At 46.7% G+C, this 22,154-nt stretch overlaps 1 pseudogene; it reads left to right on the forward strand.

The window, feature by feature from the left end:
- Nucleotides 1–18,384, forward strand: part of LOC134565146 (T-cell surface glycoprotein CD1b-3-like) — a 38,670-nt pseudogene extending 20,286 nt beyond the window's left edge.
- Nucleotides 18,385–22,154: the final 3,770 nt, after the last annotated feature.

Consider the following 22,154-nt stretch of genomic DNA (forward strand, 5'->3'; position numbering starts at 1 on the left):
TGTGTGCAAATACAACAAACTGCCCAGTGCAATATAATAACAAAAATGAACTACTTAGTGCACTGCAACATCACCTCTTGCTTATGGCACTTTTCATTTTTGTCCCTTCTGAGTTAAGTCTGTGTCCCAGGACTATGTCTTAGAAGGGCTAATGTCCAGGGGCCTGCACTTTCCAGGAGCTGTAGTTTCCCACAGCTCTCCTGTTCATGTTTTTTTGAAATCTCTGCCTATTCCATAGCTACTATTAGTTCACTGTCTGGTATGCTAAAGTCTTCTAAATGAATTACAGCTTTATGTTATGTCCTGATGAGGGACGTGTAAAAAATACCTTGGTAAAGCAAGTCCTCGTAGCAGAAAAAAAAATCCCCAAATGAAACCACACAATGAGTTTAGATCTTGCTTTTTAATATTTTCAGGAAGCAAGCTAACAAAAATCTCTGTGCAATAGAATTTAGCATTATTTAACAGTTCTTGGGTTCCTTTTCCTTTTAGAATTTCTCCAAAGCAAATGAGCTTGAGTTTAGCCCAGCATCCCTTACGAAAGACTGTGACCAACTGAGTTCCTGTGAGTAAGGAATTCCTGGATTCCACTGAGTTTCTTTCCTCTGGGGAGGCAGGGAGTGTGTAGAGAGCAAGGTTGTGGTTTTGTTCTTGCTGCTCTTTCTTACAGGGGAACCTGTGGAATTTGCCCTTGAACAAAAAAGAGTAGCCATTCAGGCTGAGGGTGCAGTGCAGCTGCTGCAGCAAATGGGCCAAACAGGAAACAAAGGAAACGTGAAGTCAGAAAGGTCTTTCACAGTTCTGGAGAAGGTACTAATCCTGCACTGATGAGCAGAGGCAGTCCTGGCTCTGTCCAAGCCTGTGTCAAAGGCTGATTCTGGCAGTGCCAGGTTGCTCTCCATCATTGTGAAAGATGGATACATCTTTTCTGTGGTTAAACCAAAGTCTTCCATGGCAAAAAAAAAAAGAGATGTCATTTTATTTCATGCTAAGGGGCAGAATTCCCACTAAATGTTCCTCTTCTGAACTGTCTTTGGGAAAAATTCCTGATGAGAGAGGATCACTGAACCTCCATCACAGTCCTTATACAAAGCGGCTTTTCTCAGCTGAGAAGAGCCAGCTAAAAGGATCTTCCCAGATGGACCTTCAGCCCCATTAAGGTGCATGTGACCTTTATTAGGCCACTGAGCAAACCTGGATTTTGTAACTCTGACTCCCAAAGGTACCATTCTAAATGGAAACCAGGGTCACTGTGCAGACACCTGCTGACTGCCCAAAGGAGTTCTCCACGCTGCCGAGGCTGGATCCTATGAGGGCCGTCCATCACTGCACAGCACCAGCTGGATATTGGCAGCTGCTTTTTGTTAGTTTTTTAAAAAATAAAACTCCTTGTTAATTGTAATGTGTGCCATTCCTTTAATGACTGAGACCAGACCATTAGCACACAAGTTATTCATTGTTTCCTCTATTTTTTCAGTTTCCCTCTGTATTGTTTTGTACTGGCATTGTGTCTTTCTGTTGGACAGAAATTAGCTTTTTCCCAATTTTCAGAGAAGTATTTTAAGTCTAATGTGCCCTTCTTGTTATTGTTTCCTCAGCATGATCTTTTTGTCACTACAACATCTTTTTGGTGGAAAAAAAATTACCTGGAAATACTAATTGTTGTGGAAAGGTAGATTTGTAGTATGAATATTGGGTTGCACTGTTTCTTCTGTAATTCAGCTTTTCACATTGCTTGTCTTAACTGTTAAATGCTTTAAATTAAATTCTACTTTGCTAACGTTTTCCAAGTAACATTCTGAAGATGTTGGGTTAGAACATGTTGGGTTTTTCTTCAGATCTTAGAGGTTTTGCAATAGAGCAAGAAACTTTAAGATTTTGATCCTTAAGTGTCACAAATTGTGAATTTCATGTTATGTGGTATGCTAATAAAACAAGCATCAGCTTGGAATTCTGTATTATTTTAATCAGACTTACGCATGCAGAAGACACTCTTTCCCTTCAAGAAGAAGCAGCGGTTTCTAGTATTAGATGGACTCAAGTACTATGCTTCACAGCATTAAAAAGGTCAAAATTATGAATAAATATTTTACACTAGATATTGCCACTACACTACAACTTGGACAATTATTTATGCATTCAGTACGTAATGGGGTGAGGTTGGAATTGAAGGTTTCAGTCATGCCAAGGCCACACTCAGGCAGCTTTTTGCCACCATGCTTATCCTTTTTAAATGATCTATCATTCTTGAACCACCCCCTGAGCTGGGCAGCTGGCTGTAGGTGATTCTGCTTGGGCAAGGGCCTGGGCCCAATGGCCTCCAGAGTACCCTGCCAGGCTTGGTGTCTTGGTTTGAAAGAGAGGTATCTGATAGGAAGGGGGAAGGACTTCTTTAGAGATGGAGAATTCGAATCTTCTCTCTCTAAATTATTCTAATTTAGAAAATTAAAGGGGCTTTTAGACAGAGGTATGGGGCTAGGAATAACAGTTCTTTGCTAGTATATATGACAAAACAAACAAACAACAACTACAGCATTAATAATAAACAGAACTAAGAACTTTGAGGGCTTTCTTTCACAAAAAAGCCTGGGGCAGTTTGATCTCGGTGCCCCTGCAGGACTCCGAGAGGCTGAGGTGAAATGGTGGAAAGTCCCGGGCTGGTGGATGAGATGAGAACCTCTGCGCTGGTAGCTGGAGCAGCAGGGGGTGTCCCGGCAGGGCTTGGCAGTGCTGGGCTACAGAGTAGCAGGAGAGCCTCAAAGCTTTGAAGAAGCAGCAGCAGTGGGGGGGAGGGCTGGAGAAAACGAGCTCAGGATTCCCGGGTACACAAGCAGATGAGGGTAGATTTCCTAGGACGAGGCAGAGGCAGAGTGATGGCCGTGAACTCTTCCAGCAGCGAGGGGGAGCTTGACTGTCTTCCTCGATGCTGAGAGCAAGAGTGAGCCCCCCTCCCCCAGCTCTGTCTTTTTACCTTTCTCAAAGCTCGAGTTATCTCTCCCCTCTGAGGGACACTCTCAGAGACTTTAAAACAATAGGTGTAGCCTTGTGCTGCCATGTCCTTCAACTACTCTCTTTGTTCTGGTTAAGTACTGTCATTAGGGTTTCTTAGAAACTTATGGGAAAAAATTCTGTAAGTGAAAAAAGAGGCAAATCTAACCCTCAACACTTGGCCACAGTGTTAGGTGATGAAGGGTTTCCTGAGAGAGTTTTTCCTTTGTTAAACCATCTGTATCTTGACCCATGAGTGTTTTCTCACATTTGCCTTTGTGACTTTCTCCCCTGTCCCCCTGAGGGAGTGGGAGTGGGCAGCAGGATGGGAGGTCACCTGACAGCCAGGGACACCCCCTCCCACCCCTGAAGGGGCTGCAATCTGCAGAGAAGCCAGGTGGGAGCACAGGCAAAGCAAGAGGCCACACTGTGCACAGACCCTGTACCCTGTGTGTGGCTAGTGGCATCGAGTGTTACAGACTTGCAGCTGTATTGAGCAGGAGGAGAGAAGTCTGAGGGAAAGCTGAGCCTTGGAAAGGGCAGGAAGGAAGCCAAAATGGTCTACTTCAAATGAGTATGTGTCCTGGGTAACCCAAGATGTTATTGTAGTCCATGTCTATCTGTGCCCAAAATTGTTACTGTCTTTTTAAGATTCAGCACCATGGCTGGACGTTGACACTCAAGGGACAGGGGTTGCTGGGGTCCCTTTTCAAAGTCAGTGTGCCTCAGGCAGATCCCTCTTGCCTTGTGATCTTTGCTCAAGGCAGAATCTGCTTTGGGTTTTTATGGTGATTTTTCTTTTTCCCCTGAAATCAGGGCCTCTGTTAATTACATGGAAGTTGGACTGAGAAACGCAGAGCACAACCAATATGGTGAAATCGTACGTTCTCCCCTTTATTCTCCGAAATGGCCGGTTATATATAGTTTCAGATAATTTACAGTTACAGGTGTTTTCAAATTGGTACTCAGTGTGAAAAAAGAATGCAAACAATTTCAGTTTAAGGCAGCTACCATAATTTCACTACAACTATCCTATCTAACACATACACACACCTTAATCTAAATTTTAACTGCGCCACAGGCTTATCTACTTCTACACAGGCCCAAACCTGGGGCCCAGTTTGGGATAGCTCAAACCTCATTCCATAATGTTATGTCCATGTTATCCAAGAAATTCTGTTACAATTCCCCCTTTTTCTTTCTGAGCTATCCAAACTGATTCTAAGGCATTGCTGGTAAATTTTTGCATACAATGTAACAAACAAGGCACAATAATTAAAATAACTATAATAACGATAAAAATCACAACACCAAAATGGATCAAATCTTTGATCCACCCAGTGAGACCCCATGAATTGAGCCATTTGTCAAATGGAGGGTCAACAACTACAAGTTTTTTCATGTTGCTTCTCAGCTGTGACAGCTGTTTGTAAATCCATTCAGAATGGTCTGACAAGTTCATACAGCACATGCCTTCAAACTCTTCACATCCATGCCCTTGACCCAAAAGGAGAAAGACAACTGTGGCTCTGTTTTGAAGAACTGCATGATGGATGTCGTTAACATCCTTAGCAAGCTCACTTAGCATATTAGATGTTATATTAATTTGTTTTCCTGTCCAGCAGGCTAAGTTTTTCAACTGTGTGAGAGCTTGTGCCGAAGCAACTCCTGGGGCAAGGAATGATGCCGATATTAAAGCTGCAGGTTTCCATAACTCTACCTGATCTTTACAATTGAGGCTTAGTTGAGACACACTGCATTTGTCTCGTCAGGTCTTCTGAGACAGCCCCAAAACTTAAAGAATGCTGGGAGTAAACAATGTCAATTTGCCGAAATAACATGGACTTTCTACAGCTTCTTGGGGAAGTGCAGACCAGGCTCTATCTCCACAAATGAGAAAGATCCCCAGTGGCAATTTTCTTGCAATATCTTTCAACGGTGTCACAGACTCAGTCCAATTGTTACAGTACTCAATATAATTATAATACAATGGGGACCTGGGAGACAGACAAGTGTTGCCATTTTTCAGTTGCCTTTTGTCCACAATCAACAAACTTGAATTCATAACAAAGTGTCCAAAATTAAACAGTAGTTTCCTGGCACAGAACCCAGAAGTTCGAGTTCTTGGGGCTCAGTATTAGCAACTCTAAGATTTTGTGCAATGCCAACAGCTTGTGTTCCCAAAACACTCTTTGGATCAGTTTTGACTTGAGACCAAGTTCTGAACACTGTCATGGAGTCTATTGGGACTCCAATCAAACAAGTCTGAAAAGGATTTGATGGTGTAGTTAAAGACAAGCAAAATTAATCTTGTCTAGTTCGATTGGCCCAAGTGACTCACATATTTTGTCTTGGGTAGATCTCAAGCATTCCTGATCCTCTTTCTACTAAAACACTAATTAAAACAAACATTCCAATTCGCAACATTCTGCTCATCTTTTTGGTTGCCTCTTTCAGTTCTACTACAAAAAAAGGGAAAAAACAAACAATAACTGATTATTACTTAACTCTAAATACTTAAAACAACTTATCACTAAACCTAATCTTATAACTATGACTATACAACTATTTTTCTGATTTAAAAAGTCAGTTTTCAGCGGATTCAGGGTGGTCACAAGGTGTTCCAGGTAAGTCGCTTCTGTCACCGTGGTTATCACTGTTAGCTGTTATCTCTGACTGGGGACATGCACGGGTAAATTGGCTTGGCACCCAAACAGGTCCTGCTTCTCCTGTAGAAACACACATATAACCATGACCATTAAACAGCACAGGACTCTGTCCTTGCCATTCACCCGTTCGCATGCTCTTGTGATAAACATAAAGTCCTGGAATTGCCTGTGGTCTTCCCTCTTTCACTGCATTGTGATGTATCACAACTGCAGGCTCTTCTCTTCCTTCTGCTAAGCACAAATAGATTAAAGTGAACAACACTTTAGATAATCGACAAGCTACATCAGTGTCATCATTCTGTTTTTGCTTCACTAAATGTTCTTTCAGGGTATGATTGGTTCTTTCTACAATAGCTTGACCAGTGGGAGAGTGAGGGATTCTGGTGGTATGTTTGATTCCCTACTTCTGCATAAATTTAGCAATTCGCTGACCGACATAGGCTGGACCTATGTCGGTCTTAATTTCCACGGGCACACCCAGGCACATAGGTGTCTTTACACATGCAAGGCTTTTTCTCCTGGTTGTGCTGTGGCCCAAATAAATTTAGAATAGGTATCAGCAGTGACATGGACATATTTCAATCTCCCAAATTCTGGAACATGAGTTACATTCATCTGCCACAATTCTAAAGCTTTCATCCCCCTTGGGTTTGTGCCCAGGCCAAGGCCAAGGCCCATGATGACTACATTGAGGGCAGGCATGCACAATCCCTTGTGCATCATTCAGAGGAATCTGGAATTGTCGGTGCAGGGCCCTAGCATTTTGATGGAATGTTTCGTGACTGTCACGAGCCCTCACAAATTTGTTTTGTGGAGGGACATGGACAAGGCAACTGACTGCAGCATCTGCTCGTGCATTGCCTTCTCCTAATCCACTGTTGCAATGATGCCTGCGAATGTGCATGACACAGAAAGCATGCTGACGCTGATTCAGCACACCTCGTAATTGCAAAAACAGTTCTCCAAGGTGTTGATTCTGGGTTTTCATGATGAGCGCATCTTCAATTCTTTGTACAACTCCAACTACATATAGAGAGTCTGAAACAACACTGAGTGGTTCTTTGTTCCAGGTTTGCAAAGCCCAGCACACTGCTCTCACTTCAAGGGTTTGCAGACTGTCTCCCGCTTCATTCTTAATTAAATGTTGCATCCATTCTCCTTGCTGTTGCCACACACACACAGCCTTTTTTGTTTTTCGACTGGCATCAGTAAAAACTGTTCTTCCTTCAGCTGGTCTCAAGGAACACAAAGGTCTCTCTAGCTATTTGTAGTGCTTGGCTAGAGTCCACATCAGGCCTTTTGGTTACTGGTTGTGAACCACACCTGTGAAACCCAACGCTTCTTGCATTGCAACAGAATGTCTCAGCTTCCACTCTAAATCTTCACTTCTCACAGGAACACTGATATCTGCTGGCTCCTTTCCATCTATCTCTACAATTCTGTCTCTGCCCTTTTTTATTAACGCAGCAAGGGCATCTGTTCTGGTCATGACACGGCTCTTTGGTCGCACAGGTAAAAACACCCATTCTAGTAAACTTGTGGTTGAGCAAAACTTAGATCTGTGTTCCCCCTTTTTCTTCTGCCATTGAAAAACAATGGCAAGTGGACAGGCATTGGTGCTGGAAAGGAAGAGTGACAGTGGAAGATATTCCATATGGTGAGCACTCCAACTACATTGAAGCTTTTCTGACACCTGAATCAAAGCTCTATGCTGTTTGGGGGTACAATCTCGGGGGCTGTTGGCATTTCCACCATGAAGCCATGGTAAAAATGGTTGCAAGTCATCATTGGTGATTCCCACAATTCCACGAACTCACTGCAGGTCCCCAAAAAGTCTTTGAGCATCATGCAAGGTGGAAATGTTGGTGTGTAAAGTGACCTTCTGTGGGTGAATCTGGGCATCTGTGATCAGCCAACCTAAATATTTCCAAGGAGCTGATCGCTGTATTTTTTCTGGAGCTACAGTCAGTCCACGATGCTTCAATTGTGAAATCAACCAGCCTAAATCTGTTTCTGCCAATGGCTGTTTGGTGGCAATAAGAATGTCATCAACATAATGATAAATCATCGCGCTGGAAAACTGCTGATGAATTGGTTGCAAGGCCCTATCAACAAACAATTGACACATGGTGGGGGAATTTTGGCCACCCTGAGGAAGAACGGTCCATTCATATCGTTTTGCTGGGGCTGCTCTGTTGACAGATTGCACAGTGAAGGCAAAGCGTTGAGTGTCTTGTGGATGAAGAGGGATTGTGAAGAAGCAGTCTTTCAAATCGATGACAACAGTGTTCCATCGTTGAGGTATCATAGTTGGTGCTGGCAGGCCAGGCTACAAAGCACCTATCACCTGCATTTGTTCATTGACCTTTCAGAGATCTTGTAACAGTCTCCATTTTCCGGATTTCTTTGGAATAACAAAAATTGGCGTGTTCCACGGACTCGCAGAGAGCCGAATGTGTCCAGCTTAGAGTTGTTCTTGTACTAGTTGTTTAGTAATTTGCAGCCTTTCTTCTGTCATTGGCCACTGCTCGGCCCAAACAGGGGTTTCAGTCAACAAGGTAATCTTCAGAATGGGTGGCTGCTCTGCAGTGGCCATCAAAGAAAATGCTGGTCACTGGTTAAAACCATGCCAAGTTGAGAAGGCACATCTCTGCCTAGCAGTCCTGGAAGCTCTCTGGGCATAATGTAGGGTTGAGTCACGATGACTTGATTGTCTTCAAAGATGATGCTGATAGGATCTGTGCTTATTGATGCAACTCTCATTCCACGAACTCTTACAACGTGGGTGTAGGGAGACTTCAAAGGCCAATCAGATAGCCAGTACATTTGATTGACAATGGAAATGTCTGCTCCAGTGTCAAGCAGTACTTTCAAGGTGATGCAGTGGGAACCAAGCTGTACATGCACTGTTTTGCATGGGTGATCTTTCAGGTCTGTTGTGAAAAAGCCATCATGGCCCATTGACCCAAAGCTTCCCTCTTCTCTTTTCAGTTGGTTCTCTTGGTCATTGACGATGTGGTAAAATGTTTTCAAATGCTGTAATTTGAGCAGATTTGCTTCCTCTTGGAATTGTCACAGGTGGTTGCAAAGCATAAGCCATTATTTTCACTTGTCCAGTGTAATCTGCGTCGATGACTCCTGGAATCACGATTACACCTTGTCTGCTTGTGGAGGATCTTCCAAGCAACAAACCTCCAACTAAAGAAATTGTGCTGTACATTGGACCATACACATTGGTTGGAATCAGGGTCACTTCCTTATCTTGCAAGGTGACTTCTTCTGCTCTTGTTACAGCCACGCCCAGGCTTACCCACGTGGTTGGCTTGTTTTTAACTAGGAAACCACTCTCGGTGTCTTCTGGGTCAAGGCATTGATTTGTGTGCTGGCACGCTGCCTTGGCCCACTGCCTTTGAAGTTTCCCTGCCTCCGACAAACTTCAGAAGCATGGGTGTCAAGACTGCATTTGTGACACCATACAGTCTTTTGACAGGCCTGTCTGAAATGGCCTGTATCACCACACTGAAAATAGACAATGCCAGGTGTTGGTTTTCTGTTGTTGCTGGGATGGTTGACATTTCTTCTGGTCAACGCAGTTGCAATGATGTGACCCTGTTGCTGCATCGTGTTTTGCATGGCTACTGTGAACGCTGCTGTTTGGTTGTTTTGTTCAGCTCTGGTATCTCTTACTAGCATTTCATCAACTGCACAACCTTGAGGGAGAGAAGCTAAAACAGTCCTGGTACGTGAATTGGCATTTTCAAAGGCAAGGGAACGAAACAGATGTTCTTGTACTTCTGTGGGTACATCTTTTGCATCCTTCAAAGCAGCTGAGAGCCTGTAAATAATTTGCCCATATGGTTCCGTTGCCCCTTGTCTAATGTTAGCATATGATGCATTTTTTCTTATCTGGAAGTAAAATTAAAGCTTTGTGGGCCAGTGCTTGAGACATCTTATGGATTTCAATTGGAAAAGTGAGTTGAACATTGGTTGTAGCGTACAGTCCTTGTCCTGTCAGCGTATCTGGCTGGAGCTCATAAAATGGATCTCCCAACACTTGATGTTTATTTGCTTTTCCAGTTGCTAAAGGTTTCCACTCTCTTTCAAAAATGAGAAACTGTGAGGGTGTTAACAGTAGAGATGCAATGCTGGAACAGTCTGCTGGGCAAAGTACATCGGCTGTGAAGATGTACTGAATTACGTTTTTTGCCACTTCTGATCTGACCCCATAAGTACAAACTGTTTGCTTAGCTGAACTTAATACTTTCCAACTGTGGGGCTCCCATCGAGCCTGATTCTGTTCTATAATGACTGGTCAAGCAACAGAGTTGGCTACTTTGAAATCTCCTTCTAAAACTGCATCTTCTAAACCCCTTGCCCAGCGCCTCTGAATTGGGTTTTGTTGGGTGGATGGAAGTGCCATCTGCTGTGCAGAAGGCGGAAATTGATGGGTCAGAGTGAAAAGAAGACAAAGCTGACAGATTTTACAGTTTTTTGTGGAGAAATTTGGGTTGACACAGCTGTTTGCTTTTCAAGTTAACTTTGGCAAGTTGACAGCTCAGCAAGCTTGGCTTATATTTTTTGCAATTCATCTGAACACTGTAATTTTCTCTGCGGCTGTGGCGCATGGTGAAAATGGGATTCAGAGCTCTCGCCATCTGATTCCAACTCAGGGAGAGGGCACCGGGCTGCCGTGATTTGCTGTGTGTGGCCGGCTGGCTGCACCATTACTGGTTGTGGCACTGCAGCTTTGGGCCAGACCACGTCCAGGATTCTTGGAGAGGCACTGAAAGTCGCCATGTTTGTTTTGGTGGTTTGGGTCATGTGCACCTGCATCATCTCTCTGCCTTCCGGTGAGGGGGGGGGCTGGCGCCACCCTGCTCACGTCACCACCCTGAACTCTTCCCCTTTGTTTTGTCTCTTGTGCCGGCCCCACTCTGCCTTTGGCCCCGCCTGTGTCCTCATCTTTCACCACGCCTCCAGAGTCTGGTGACTGCCACGCTTTCTGTTTGCTCTCAGTCTCTCCGATCGCTGGCGGGGGAACTTCTGGTGTTCGACCCATGTGATTTGAGACAGAATCTGCTACATCCCGCAGTGTGGAGCAAACGGGGGCAGCTTTTCCCTTAACTGTATGTGTGGAACTAATACCAAAAAACCTTGCAACATTAGATTATCTCTGCAGTTCATTTGGTTCAACGGCCACCCCCTCAAGAGCTTGAATTGCTGCCTGGGCTGCTTTTCGCTCGGCCGAAAACACTTGCAAAGTATTTACAACTTTTTTTCAAACCATGCCCAGCTCTGTTGCTAGCTTACTTTCTTTTCCCCGCGAAATGGCTAGATCCCATAGCATTTCGCCTATTTCCTTCCATTCTGCTTTACTAAAAAGAAACAATGGTTGACTTAATTTTCCTTTCTTTCTTGCCCATAGGGCTAATTGGTCTAAGTCAGTTGCTTTTATTTTTTTGCCTCCTTTAGAGATAATACTTGCAAGAAGCTGTGTTGCGGTGTGGAACTCCTCCATTTTTTACTTTTGATTCCTTTGTTTCACACCATGGCCACTTACCTCTCCTTTCCAATGCGTGTCACTGTTTCTCTCCCAGTAAAAGCAGGCGGATCAGGCTCCAGCTTCCAGCTCTGTGAGCTTGCCACAGCTCCATGTCCGGTTCGGAGAATTTGGTCCAAACTTCATTCATGTTTCAGAAAAAAGCGCAGAGACTTTTCACCACATTTAAGGGAAAATTCAAAACTGTATTGAAGTGAAAACCATATTTAAACGAAAAAAAATTTCAAAACCCCTCATTTAAGTAAAAAAACACCGCATTTAAGCAAAAAAAAACCCCCAAACCGCATTTAAGTGAAAACAAACTGCATTTAAGAGAACAAAAGAAGTTCCTGGTCAGGTGCCAGAAAGAAATCAGGGCCTTTATTAATTACATGGAAGCTGGACTGAGAAACGCAGAGCACAACCAATATGGTGAAATCATACATTCTCCCCTTTATTCTCCAAAATGGCCGGTTATATATAGTTTCAGATAATTTACACTTACAGGTGTTTTCAAATTGGTATTCAGTGTGAAAAAAGAATGCAAACAATTTCAGTTTAAGGTAGCTACCATAATTTCACTACAACTATCCTAACACATACACACACCTTAATCTAAATTTTAACTGCGCCACAGGCTTATCTACTTCTACACAGGCCCAAACCTGGGGCCCAGTTTGGGATAGCTCAAACCTCATTCCATAATATGTCATGTCCATGTTCTCTAAGAAATTCTGTTACTCTCCCCCTCCCTTTTGTTCCTCTTTTGCATCTTGCACTGCCTCAATGCAAATTCCAGGAGTGCCTGTCAGCAGCACTGTGCCAGAAAGAAGAGTGGCCTTGCTCCAGGCTGAGTTGCCCATAACTTGCTAGCAGTGCCCAGCTGAGGCAAGAAGGCACCAAGTCACCCCAGCCCAGCTGCTTTGCCTTGCCTTGCCTTGCCTTGCCTTGCCTTGCCTTGCCTTGCCTTGCCTTGCCTTGCCTTGCCTTGCCTTGCCTTGCCTTGCCTTGCCTTGCCTTGCCTTGCCTTGCCTTGCCTTGCCTTGCCTTGCCTTGCTGTTCTCTGCCACGACAAAGGCAAAATCTCTCCATGTTTTCTGAGAACCACCTGCCAGAATGTGCCAGCAGCCTTTGCTGATGGAGGGATAAGTAGGGAGGAAGGCTGACTCTATTTTCCCTTTGTCTCCCTAAACAGGGTTGCCCATGGCAGATGCCATCTTGAAAGGGGGGAGCACCCCTCAACTTTGAGTTTGTCTTTGTTCCTGTGGAGTTTTTGGGATTTAGCAATTCTGTACCTATTCTCCTTACTTATTTCCACCAGTAAGGAGAAATGAAATATGAGTAGATATAAGTGGATTGTGTACACTGGACCTCATCTTGACCTACAGGGGACTGCATGTTGAGTTTTGTCACATGCACCTTCACAGGACAGAGGGCTGCAAATGGCCTCTCAGCTGCTCAGCATGAAGTGACCAGCAGTCATCTCAGGGGAGGCAATGAGGACAAGTGATCACCTCACAGGACTGCAGAGACAAAAGCCCCCTTGTCTCTTCTCTCCCTGGCTGCCCCATGGCTGCGCTTTGCCATCCTGACAGCCAAACACTCTCCTCAGGGTCTAGGACTAGTGGGAGGTATGTGGACCTTGTGGTGGCATAGCTGGACATCCCCTGTTGATTTATTAAAATATGAATATCGATGTAATATCCATATCCAACTGTGACAGGCAAAAAACTCTCTAACAGTTAAAGTTAGAAAGTGTATGTTTACTGTGATGCCGGGCCGTGCGTGGGAGAGCTCCCTTATGTGCACTGCAAAAATCACAGGTAATTACAAAGCCTTTTATTTACAAAAACGTTGAATACACAAAATACAAATGCATCTTCATACCCTTGTCACTTCCTCTTCTCCGCTTTGTATGCTAATTGACAACAAGGCTATTAAGCATGCGTAGATTGTTCCCTGAAATGGGTCGGTGGTCCTTTTGTGAGGAGTGGTCACCAAAAGGAGGAAGTAAAACCAGTCTTCCTCGTTCTAAACTTTCAACCTTTTCAATGCAGATGTGATTAATAGATGGTAGAACTCCCTGTTTCCTGTTTTCCAGGACTATTTCAGTGGGTTTCTGGAAACAGGAGCTCTGGTGTTGTATTGATTAGTTTCTCTGTTTGACAAGCAATGAGTTATTAGATCCAGGGTAGCTTATATTAAATCTGGTTTCTTTTAACCATCCTCTAACTTTTAACTGATTTCAGCAAAGTTTATCTATTCATTTCAGCTAAATCAGCAACATCTATTGTTAACTATAACCTTAGCTTTTCTCAAATCTTCAAAATTAGTGTCTCACTGTGTCATGCTGATGGGGAAGTTGGTGCCATTTCTGGGCCTACTAGGCCACCACAGCATCCCTACTTCTCTCTGGGACAGCTCCATGGAAAAGAAGGGGTTTGGTGTCCCTTTGTCCCCATGTCTGACTCAGTGTCATGGGGTGCTGGAGCTCAGCCTGCAGCAGCCCTATATGGGCCTTCCCCATGTCCCTACAGCTGGAGACACCAAAAATGGTGACATGGAGTGGTGATATCCGGTCCAGTTGTGCTTGGAAGGGTCACATACCAAAATGGATACCTCTGCCCCTGTTGTGTTTGGTTGTTATCAGGGCACCCCACCTCAGATTTGCCCGCAGCTGTGGTTTCAGCTCTGCCTTTGCCCTCAAAATGGGCACCCCCAGGAAAGGGGGAGAGAAACTGCAGGAGGGAGGAGCAGTGGGTATGGGACATTGTGAGGGCAAGGCTGTCTCTGGTCACCCCATGATCCCTCCAGCACTGGACACTGGTGCCAGTGGGGACAGAGCAGGGGGATGGCTCCCCCAAATTTTGTTCCCATGCACAGGGGGCTCTTGGGGAGGGGGACTGGATTCCTCACCTGTGGCAGTGGGTTTTTGTTAAGCTCTTATAGTTCTGTATTTCAGTGGTTCTTCCCTGTTTCCCCCTGCTCAAAGTGTTGGGTGCTGCCCAGGCATGTCCCCCTTTTTTGTACCTCTTCTACCCTTGCCCTGTCCCTAGAAGCTTCGATCAGCTGTCCATCTTTCCCCTGACCCTGTCCTATGTTATGGAAAAACCCCTGTCCATCTGTCCTGGGACCAATCACCTGCTTGTTCCACACCCCCCACCTCTCGGGTTTAAAAGCGGGCGCGGGATTTATTCTTTGCCCTTTTTCGTGCCCCACTCTTGGGGAACAAAGGTCTCTGAAAAATCGTATGAAAAAGAGTCTTCTCTAGTCCTTGCTCCAAAGCCTAGACACTGCAACACCTGTTTACCGTAGAAGAACAGCCTTGTTCTGCACCGTTACCTGAACCTGCTGGCAGATTTTGGAATGGCTCTTGGCACAGCTGGGAGTCAGAGCTAGCTGGGATTTTACCGGCTGTGTCACTCACCAAAGCTAGTGGGAAGGAGAGTTGCCAGGCTGCAGCCGATCTTAAGGCCCTCCCCTGTGGGGGTGTTTAGGGCAGAGTTCAGGCTCCCCTACACCATGGGGTGCACGGAACCAGAGAGGCAGCTCCCAGGCCCCATGGCATGGATAGAGCTCTGTGGAAAGGGGGAAGCTGCATATCCACTGCAACTCCCTGGAATGGGCTTAATGATAGGGCCCCAGCCCCATCCCAGCTTGAAGATCCTGTCCAGCCAACTGCCACTGCTCCAGGAGTCTGATGACTGTCAGTGGGAAACAGTCCTTTCCAGGCCCTGCAGCCTATCTTTCCCCTTGGGGACCACCACACTATAGCTGCTGTAGTCCCTTCACTTCTTGCACCCCAAGAAGAGTTCCTGGAGGACTGCTTCCACCAGCTGTTCCTGCAGCCATCCCTGACCCAACAGCTGTGGTCCAGGCTGGAAGTGCTCATCACCTCAACTCTGGGAAGTCCCTTCCCCAGGATGATACCAGCAGTGCTGAGGGGTCAAGGAATATTACCATCAGCTTTTCTCATTCACTCTCTTACCCCTCAGAACTTTCCAATGCCATGGCCCAGCTCTCATGCAGGCTTGCCACATCACTGGCTTATGTACCTGTGGTCCATCAGGGTGGCCTGGCTGTGGGATGGTCGGGAGGTGACAAAGAGGCATGGGACCAGTGCACAGCCTGGGGGCACAGAGAGGCCAGGCATGAGGCCCTGTGGGAAAAACAGCCATGTTGTTGTGAACCCACCTGGCAGCTCAGAGCAGATGGCAGTGTGTGTTCTATGCAGGGCCAGATATACCAGGCACAAGGGACATTCCTATCAGGGCAATGGATGCAGCGCACGGCCAAGTGACACATCCACCTGACGGGAGTAGAACTGAGGACTCAGTTCACCCACATCACCCTGATTGTCAAGGTGCTACTGCATCTATGAGGGGCCGCTCCTGCATGCAATGGAATGACCTTGCTAACCATCAAATTCCCCCAGCACTCACAGCCATACTCAGGATGCCCCAGCTCACTCCATGTGGGAACCTCAGAGCCTTCCCCTAAACCTCAGTGCCAGCCCTATTGGCTGCCAGGGCCATTAGCACCAGCAAAGCTGCCCAGGCAGAGCCAGCCTGAGGAGACATCTGAGGCCACATCTCTCAACAGTGTATTCTTCCTGCTGTTGCACCCACTGCTGCACACTCTGGGCCTCACTGGTGGAACTATGCAGTCCCCTTGCTGCTGCCTTCTCTCCCTCCTCCTCTACCTCTTCCTCCTCTCTGGCATGGGCAAACCTGGAGGGTAAGTGGGACCCCTGGCTCATGCACATCTACCTCCATGGGACTCCATAGGAGAGAGGCTTCCTGCTCCACACTCACCTTGGGCACTTGCTTCCTCACTCCTCCGTGTCCTCTGGCTCCACACCTTCTCCCCAGCAGGGATGCAGCCACTCCAGGTGGGTGCAGGGGATGGGAACTGGGGCTGCAAAGCCTATGTGCTGGTTTGAAAGCAAAACCAGTGAGACTTCAAGTCAGAAATATAATTTAATAGAGAGAGAAGAACAAACAACAAGAAAGATAAAAATAAAATAAAAATAAAATAAGACATGCAATAGTACAAAGGACCACTGACAGAGTCAGAATGCAAACCTTACACCCTGTTGGTCAGGGTCTTGGAAGCAGTCCAAAGTAAGTCCTCCCAGAGTGACAGTTGGGGCCCATTGAAATAGAGAAGATCCTCAAAACAAGAGTCCAATTGTCCTCTGGGAATCCAGTGGAAACAGGCTACCTTGGTGTTTGGGATTGCTGGTTTTATCCTGGTGGAAAGGCTTTGGCTCCTCCTGCTGGGTGGAGCATCTCACAATGGAATGAGGTAATGTTATCAGTCATGTGAGAGGCCTTAAATGGCCCATTCACAGGTGATGTCCCTTGGAGGCGGATGGGTGGAGGAAGAGATAAGGAGGCACTGCCTTATCTGGTGTTATCAGGTGTCCCATTAACAGAAGGCATCTGCCCTCTTTCTACCCCTAGAGTTACAAGAGATAAAGAACAATATCTGCCAACCGACTTCCACAGATGAAAATAGAATACACATTTTTGGTTACATTTTTCAACCCAGGACAGGCTGTAAGGGGCTTACGGGTGGGCCACAGATCCCTGCAACTGCAAGGACCCATCCCTCAGCTCTTCCACTTTCCTCAGCCCTCTTTTCCCCGTCCCATCTCCTCCCTGTCAAGCCTTGTCTCATGTAAGGACCTTCACTATCCGGTTGCTCCAGACCACCACCTTCCCTAACACCTCGTTTGCAGACACGGAGGGGCTGGGCCTCCTGGAAGATATCAAACTTGGTTCTCTTGATAAACACATGTGCTCCATCCACTTCTGCCAGCCCTGGGTGCACTCAGCCCTGCCCCGAGCTGACTGGGACACCACTGAGAACCCGCTTAAGACCTATTTGCAGCAGTTCAACCATATGATCAAGAAGGGGCCATGCTAAGGGATGTCCCCTGTGAGTACCCAGTCTTCACTGCATCCCCTTTCTGAAAAGCAGCTTGGAAGTGGGGAAGGATCTGACAGTGCTGGTGCTTTATAGGAGACACTGACCATGGCTGCAGGGAGGCAATCCCAGCCCCTCATGCAACCTCTGTCTCCTCTCTGCTCCATCAGACCCCTTTGTGGCTCAGTGCATGGCAGGCTGCATGCTGTACCCCAACAGAACTTCCCAGGCTTTTGCCTATGTGGGTTACAATGGTTAGGATTTCCTCAGCTTCAACACAAAAAATGCCACCTGGACCCACTCCCAGGACACCAAGTTTTCATGGTATGTCCAGTCATTTCTCCAGAACACCACCTTGAGTGAACTGGTGGAAATGATCTTCAGTGATACTTGTGTTGATGAGATGAAGATCCTCCTGCACTATGGGAGGGCAGCTCTGGAGAGACAAGGTGAGACCACCCTGACCTTGCAACAGCCACTCCCACACTGGGGCCCATCCGTGCCCCACCAGGGCTTGCCCCACCCCTTTGCTCTCATTCCCCAGAGCTGCCTGTGGCCACAGTCTTTGCCCGCACCCCCAGCCTTGACCAGCTGCTACTCATTTGCCACATCACTGGCTTCTACCCCCTTCCCATCAGCGTGGCCTGGCTGCGGGATGGCCAGGAGGTGCCTCTGGGCCTGGTGCTCAACACCAGCACCATCCTGCTCAACGCTGACCTCATCTACCAGCTCCACAGTGTCCTGGCCCTGGCCCCCTGTGATGGGCACAGCTATATCTGCCATGTGCACCACCACAGCCTGGCCACCAGGCTTCTCATCCCATGGGGTAGGTGCCACCCATGGGGATGAGATGGGGGTCCTGAGCCACTCTGCCCCACAAGATGGAGCAAACCCCAGAAAATTCATGGCAGCTTCTCCTTATGTTTCCCAGGGAACTCAGAAGTGGTGCTGATCACAGGGCTCATGGCTGGGCTGCTTGCAGCCATGGCCATAGCTGCCATGGTGGTGCGTTGGATGTGGAGACAAAGGTGAGTCCCTGTCTGCCCTATGGAGCGGCCATGAGAGAGGAAGGGAGGAAATGCCCAGGGGATTTCTGCACTGAGCAGCAAAGCTCTTACTTTGGCCCTGACAAATGCTGTCTGCATTCCCACAAGGTCTCTGCCATGGAGCATCCAGCTGTCCTCCTCTCATTTCAGAAAACACCAGCAGATGGAGGAATCAGAGTCCAGGAACTCCATCCTGCACAAAGAAGCTTAGCTCAGAAGGGAGCCAACAGTTCCCATTCCCTCCCACTGCCTTCACAGCAGCTTTTTCTGCTTTAACTAAGTTCTGGGCGTTGCCAATTGCAAGGCTAACTCAATTCAGAGATACACAAGAGACATCCAGACATCCTCTGGATGCTGTGGGATGTTGAAGAAACAGTCTTTTAGATCAATAATTACAAGTGGCCAATCTCTTGGGATCATGGAAAGGTTAGGCAGGCCAGGTTGGAGAGGGCCCACATTCTCAATTACTGCATTGATCTTTGAGATCATGTAGCAATCGCCATGTGTCAGAAGTTGTCTTACAGATTCCAAACAGGGGTGAGTTCCAAGGACTGCTAGTGGGTTTAATGTGGCCTTTTTGTAGTTGTTCAGCTACTAGCTTTCTGAGGGCACTCAGCTTATTATCTTGCAGGGGCCACTGGTCGACCCAGACACGGGTGTCAGTCTTCCAGGTCAGTTTTAAGGTACTGAGTGCTTCAGCTGCCCCTACAAAAAACCCATCTCAATTTTGGCTCCCCATTCCGAAAGCAAATATCTTCCCCACACTGTGATTGGTTTCTGCACTACATAGGGGCGGATCAATGCCTTCTTCTCTTGCGGTCCTGTAATACTGATTACAGATTCTCTTTGCAAGCACAGAGTGACACCTCCGATGCCTGTGAGGGTGCCTGAGGGAGTTACTAACTTCCAATCTGTTGGCTAGCTATAATAGCAGACAATGGAAACATCCACTCCCGTGTCAATCATTCCCTTAATATGAACTCGTACCCCATTATTTGACAATTCACAAGTTATCATCGGTCATTGTTTACTTATATGTTGAACCCATAGAACTTCAGGATTTTCAGGAGCAACTGAAAACCAGAGTGGTGGCATTTGATCTGTAGTCCCCATTGGCAGTGCTATAGCAGTATCTATAGGCATTTTAGGTGGAATATGCAGTGGGGGATAGCAGGCATTGGCTAGCACTAGTAATTCTTCATGGCAGTTAACAGACATTACACAGGGCAAAACAAGCAGTCCCAGGATGCTATTTCTTTCTTTACCAACAACTAAAAAGTCTTGTCTTTTTTGTGAAGTCCCTTTAATATCTATTGAAATATACTCATAGCCATTGTATTTCAAAAAGCTTGTTGGTTTGGAGATAGCCAAAGTACACCAGGACCCTGGGAGTAGCAGATCTGGGTCATTACTTGGGATTCGGCTGGCAACGTAGCGGAGTGCCCTGGCGTCGGGGCATTCATAAATTTTGCCTCGGGTGTTTGGGATGCCATTACTTGCTTTGTCATGCGATGGCGTTGCACGCTCACCTTTGTTGCAGCCGTGAGGCCTGACAGGCCTCTCTGGCGGTCAGTTGCCTAAAGGCAAAGAAATGCCTAGTCATGGTGACTAGGCCAAATAACCCCTCTCCTGCTCTCGGACCCTCTCTTATCTCCCTGTAAGACAATAGGTCACTTTCTACCCCAACTCATACCAGTGGACCATTTCTCAAAACCTTGGTACCCTATATAAACCCCACTTTTGCCCAGCTCAGTAGAAGAGCTGTCCCTGAAACCATTCACAGAGGATGCCAATAAAGATTCATCTGTGGAACTCCATACAGCGCTTCTTCTCTCTCTCCCTGCATCTGCCAAGGCACTTAGCAAGCTTATGAGCTGAATATCACTAGAGCTGAAAGTCACTGCAAAGAGCTGAACACTGCAAAGAGCTGGAATCCGATAACTAAGCTTGCTAAGTATTGCCTGTGCCTGGGAGCTTCGCCTGAGGTACTTGGACAGGAGATACTTAACTGTACTCCCTATCCAGGAACACCTAAGGCAGCCGGGAAGGACTGAAGCACCGGGAAAAACAAAAACCTTCAAGTTTTTTTAAGTGTGGTTCCTATTAATATTAATTTTAGAGCAACACTGCCAGTCAAAATGTTTTCCCCTCTTGCAGGTAGAGCAGCAATCTGGTACTTGTGCACCTATTTTGTTTTCTGGGCAATTTTTCATGATATGGCCAGGTTTTTTTACAGAAGTAACAAGGTCCTGGAGTTACAGCAGCTGGGATAATAGCCATAGTGTTGCTTTGTTTCTGGGAGTTTAGGTGCAAGGCAGTTAGGATTTCAGTAACTTTTTGGTCTCGAGCTTCTTCATTTGCTTGGATAGTTGCCACTTGCTGTGGGCTTCCAATTTTGTTACAGGCATCAATCATTTCAGGCACTGTGGGTCTTTCTTTTCCCAGGGCTTTCATTACTCTTTTACATTCTGCATTGGCATTGTTTTCAATGATGTCTTGTATCATTATTGGGCAGACTATATCATCGCCACATTGCCTTTCTGCCGCTTGTATTACTCTGTCCACAAATGTGGTAAATGGTTCGGACAAGTCTTGGCTAATCAGATTATAAGCTTTTTCAAAAGTCCCTGCAGGCTGAATCTGCAAAAAGGCTCTGCGAGCCATTTTCTTAATATCATCAAATACTATTCTGGGCAAGTTCACCTGAGTATCGTTTTGGTCATCAGGGTGATGACCAGTCAATTTAGACATAGTGACAGTATGAAGCTCTGCATCAGTGCTCTGCTTGTAGGTTGCTAATACTTCTGTAAGCACTCTTCTCCATTTGAGTTCCCATAGCATATATTGTGAATCTGTAAGAATTAAACTAGCAAGATTTTTACAGTCATTTGGTGTGTGTGCCCTTCCAGGGTACTCCTCAACAGTTGTTTAAAGTATGGGGAGCAAATACCACTGTCTCTGCTTTTCTCAGTTCTTTAATCTCATGAGTTGGGATAGCAGCCCATGTTTTGGGACCACCGGGCTGCTGACTAACTAGCACAGGCATAGCTAAAGGATTTAGACTTTCTTCTTCGCAAATCTGGCGTCTTACTTCATGCCAATCTGTTAATTGAAAATTATCAAAACTGTTTGGGGGATTTTCTAATTTAGGGATTAATGCTGGCAAATTTTCAGGGCTCAGTATGTCATTTTGGGTTGAGGATTTTTTTTCCAAACACTGGGGGAACGCTGGTTGGGAACAAAGTTAGTTGTTTTTCTGAATTCCCTTCTATTGGAATCAAAGGCTTAGTCCCATTGGCGAGGGCAAAGTAATTCCCTGTCTCCCCTATATTTATTACAGCAGCTGCAGCAGGGGATTCTCTCCCCCTCCTCGGTCGGCAGTTTGTATGGATGGTGGTGATGGTGCGGAGTAATTGTGATGCAGCCCGGTCGAACTTGTGCCAGGGGTGTGGAAAGCAGCAGCTCAGTGGGGTGGGCACGGGGCTGTGGCGGCAATCCGGTGTTGGTCGGTGGCAGCAGCGGTATCGGGCTGGGTGGGCATGGCTGCTGCAGCTGCATTGGCTGTGGCGGCGGAAGCGACGTGGCAGGACACAGCTGTAACAGGGCTGGAGTCAGTTGCAGGGAGACGGAACTTGGCAGCGGCTGCTGTGGGGGGATAGTTGGAACCGGTGGTGGCGGCATTGCGGGGTCACGTGGGCGGCGGAGGGATGCAGCTGCTTTTCGGTGAGTCCCGGAAGCGGAGTGATGATTTGCTGTCGCTGCGTCGAGCAATATTGCTGGTCTAGGGGCATCGGCCGGTGCGCATGCATGGCTAGCATGGGCAGCCAAGGGTTACATGGCTTCATGGTGGACGGCAGGGATGCAGTCATCAGCATGGCTGCTGGGACGGATGGGGTGGGAGGTGGTGGAGCCGCGGTGTGCGGCAGCTTGGGACTGGGAGGCTGTGGTGGAAGCAGCACGGCACGGCATGGGATGTCGCCA

Source organism: Prinia subflava, assembly GCF_021018805.1.
Source record: "Prinia subflava isolate CZ2003 ecotype Zambia chromosome W unlocalized genomic scaffold, Cam_Psub_1.2 scaffold_36_NEW, whole genome shotgun sequence".
NCBI classification, from domain to species: Eukaryota; Metazoa; Chordata; class Aves; order Passeriformes; family Cisticolidae; genus Prinia; species Prinia subflava.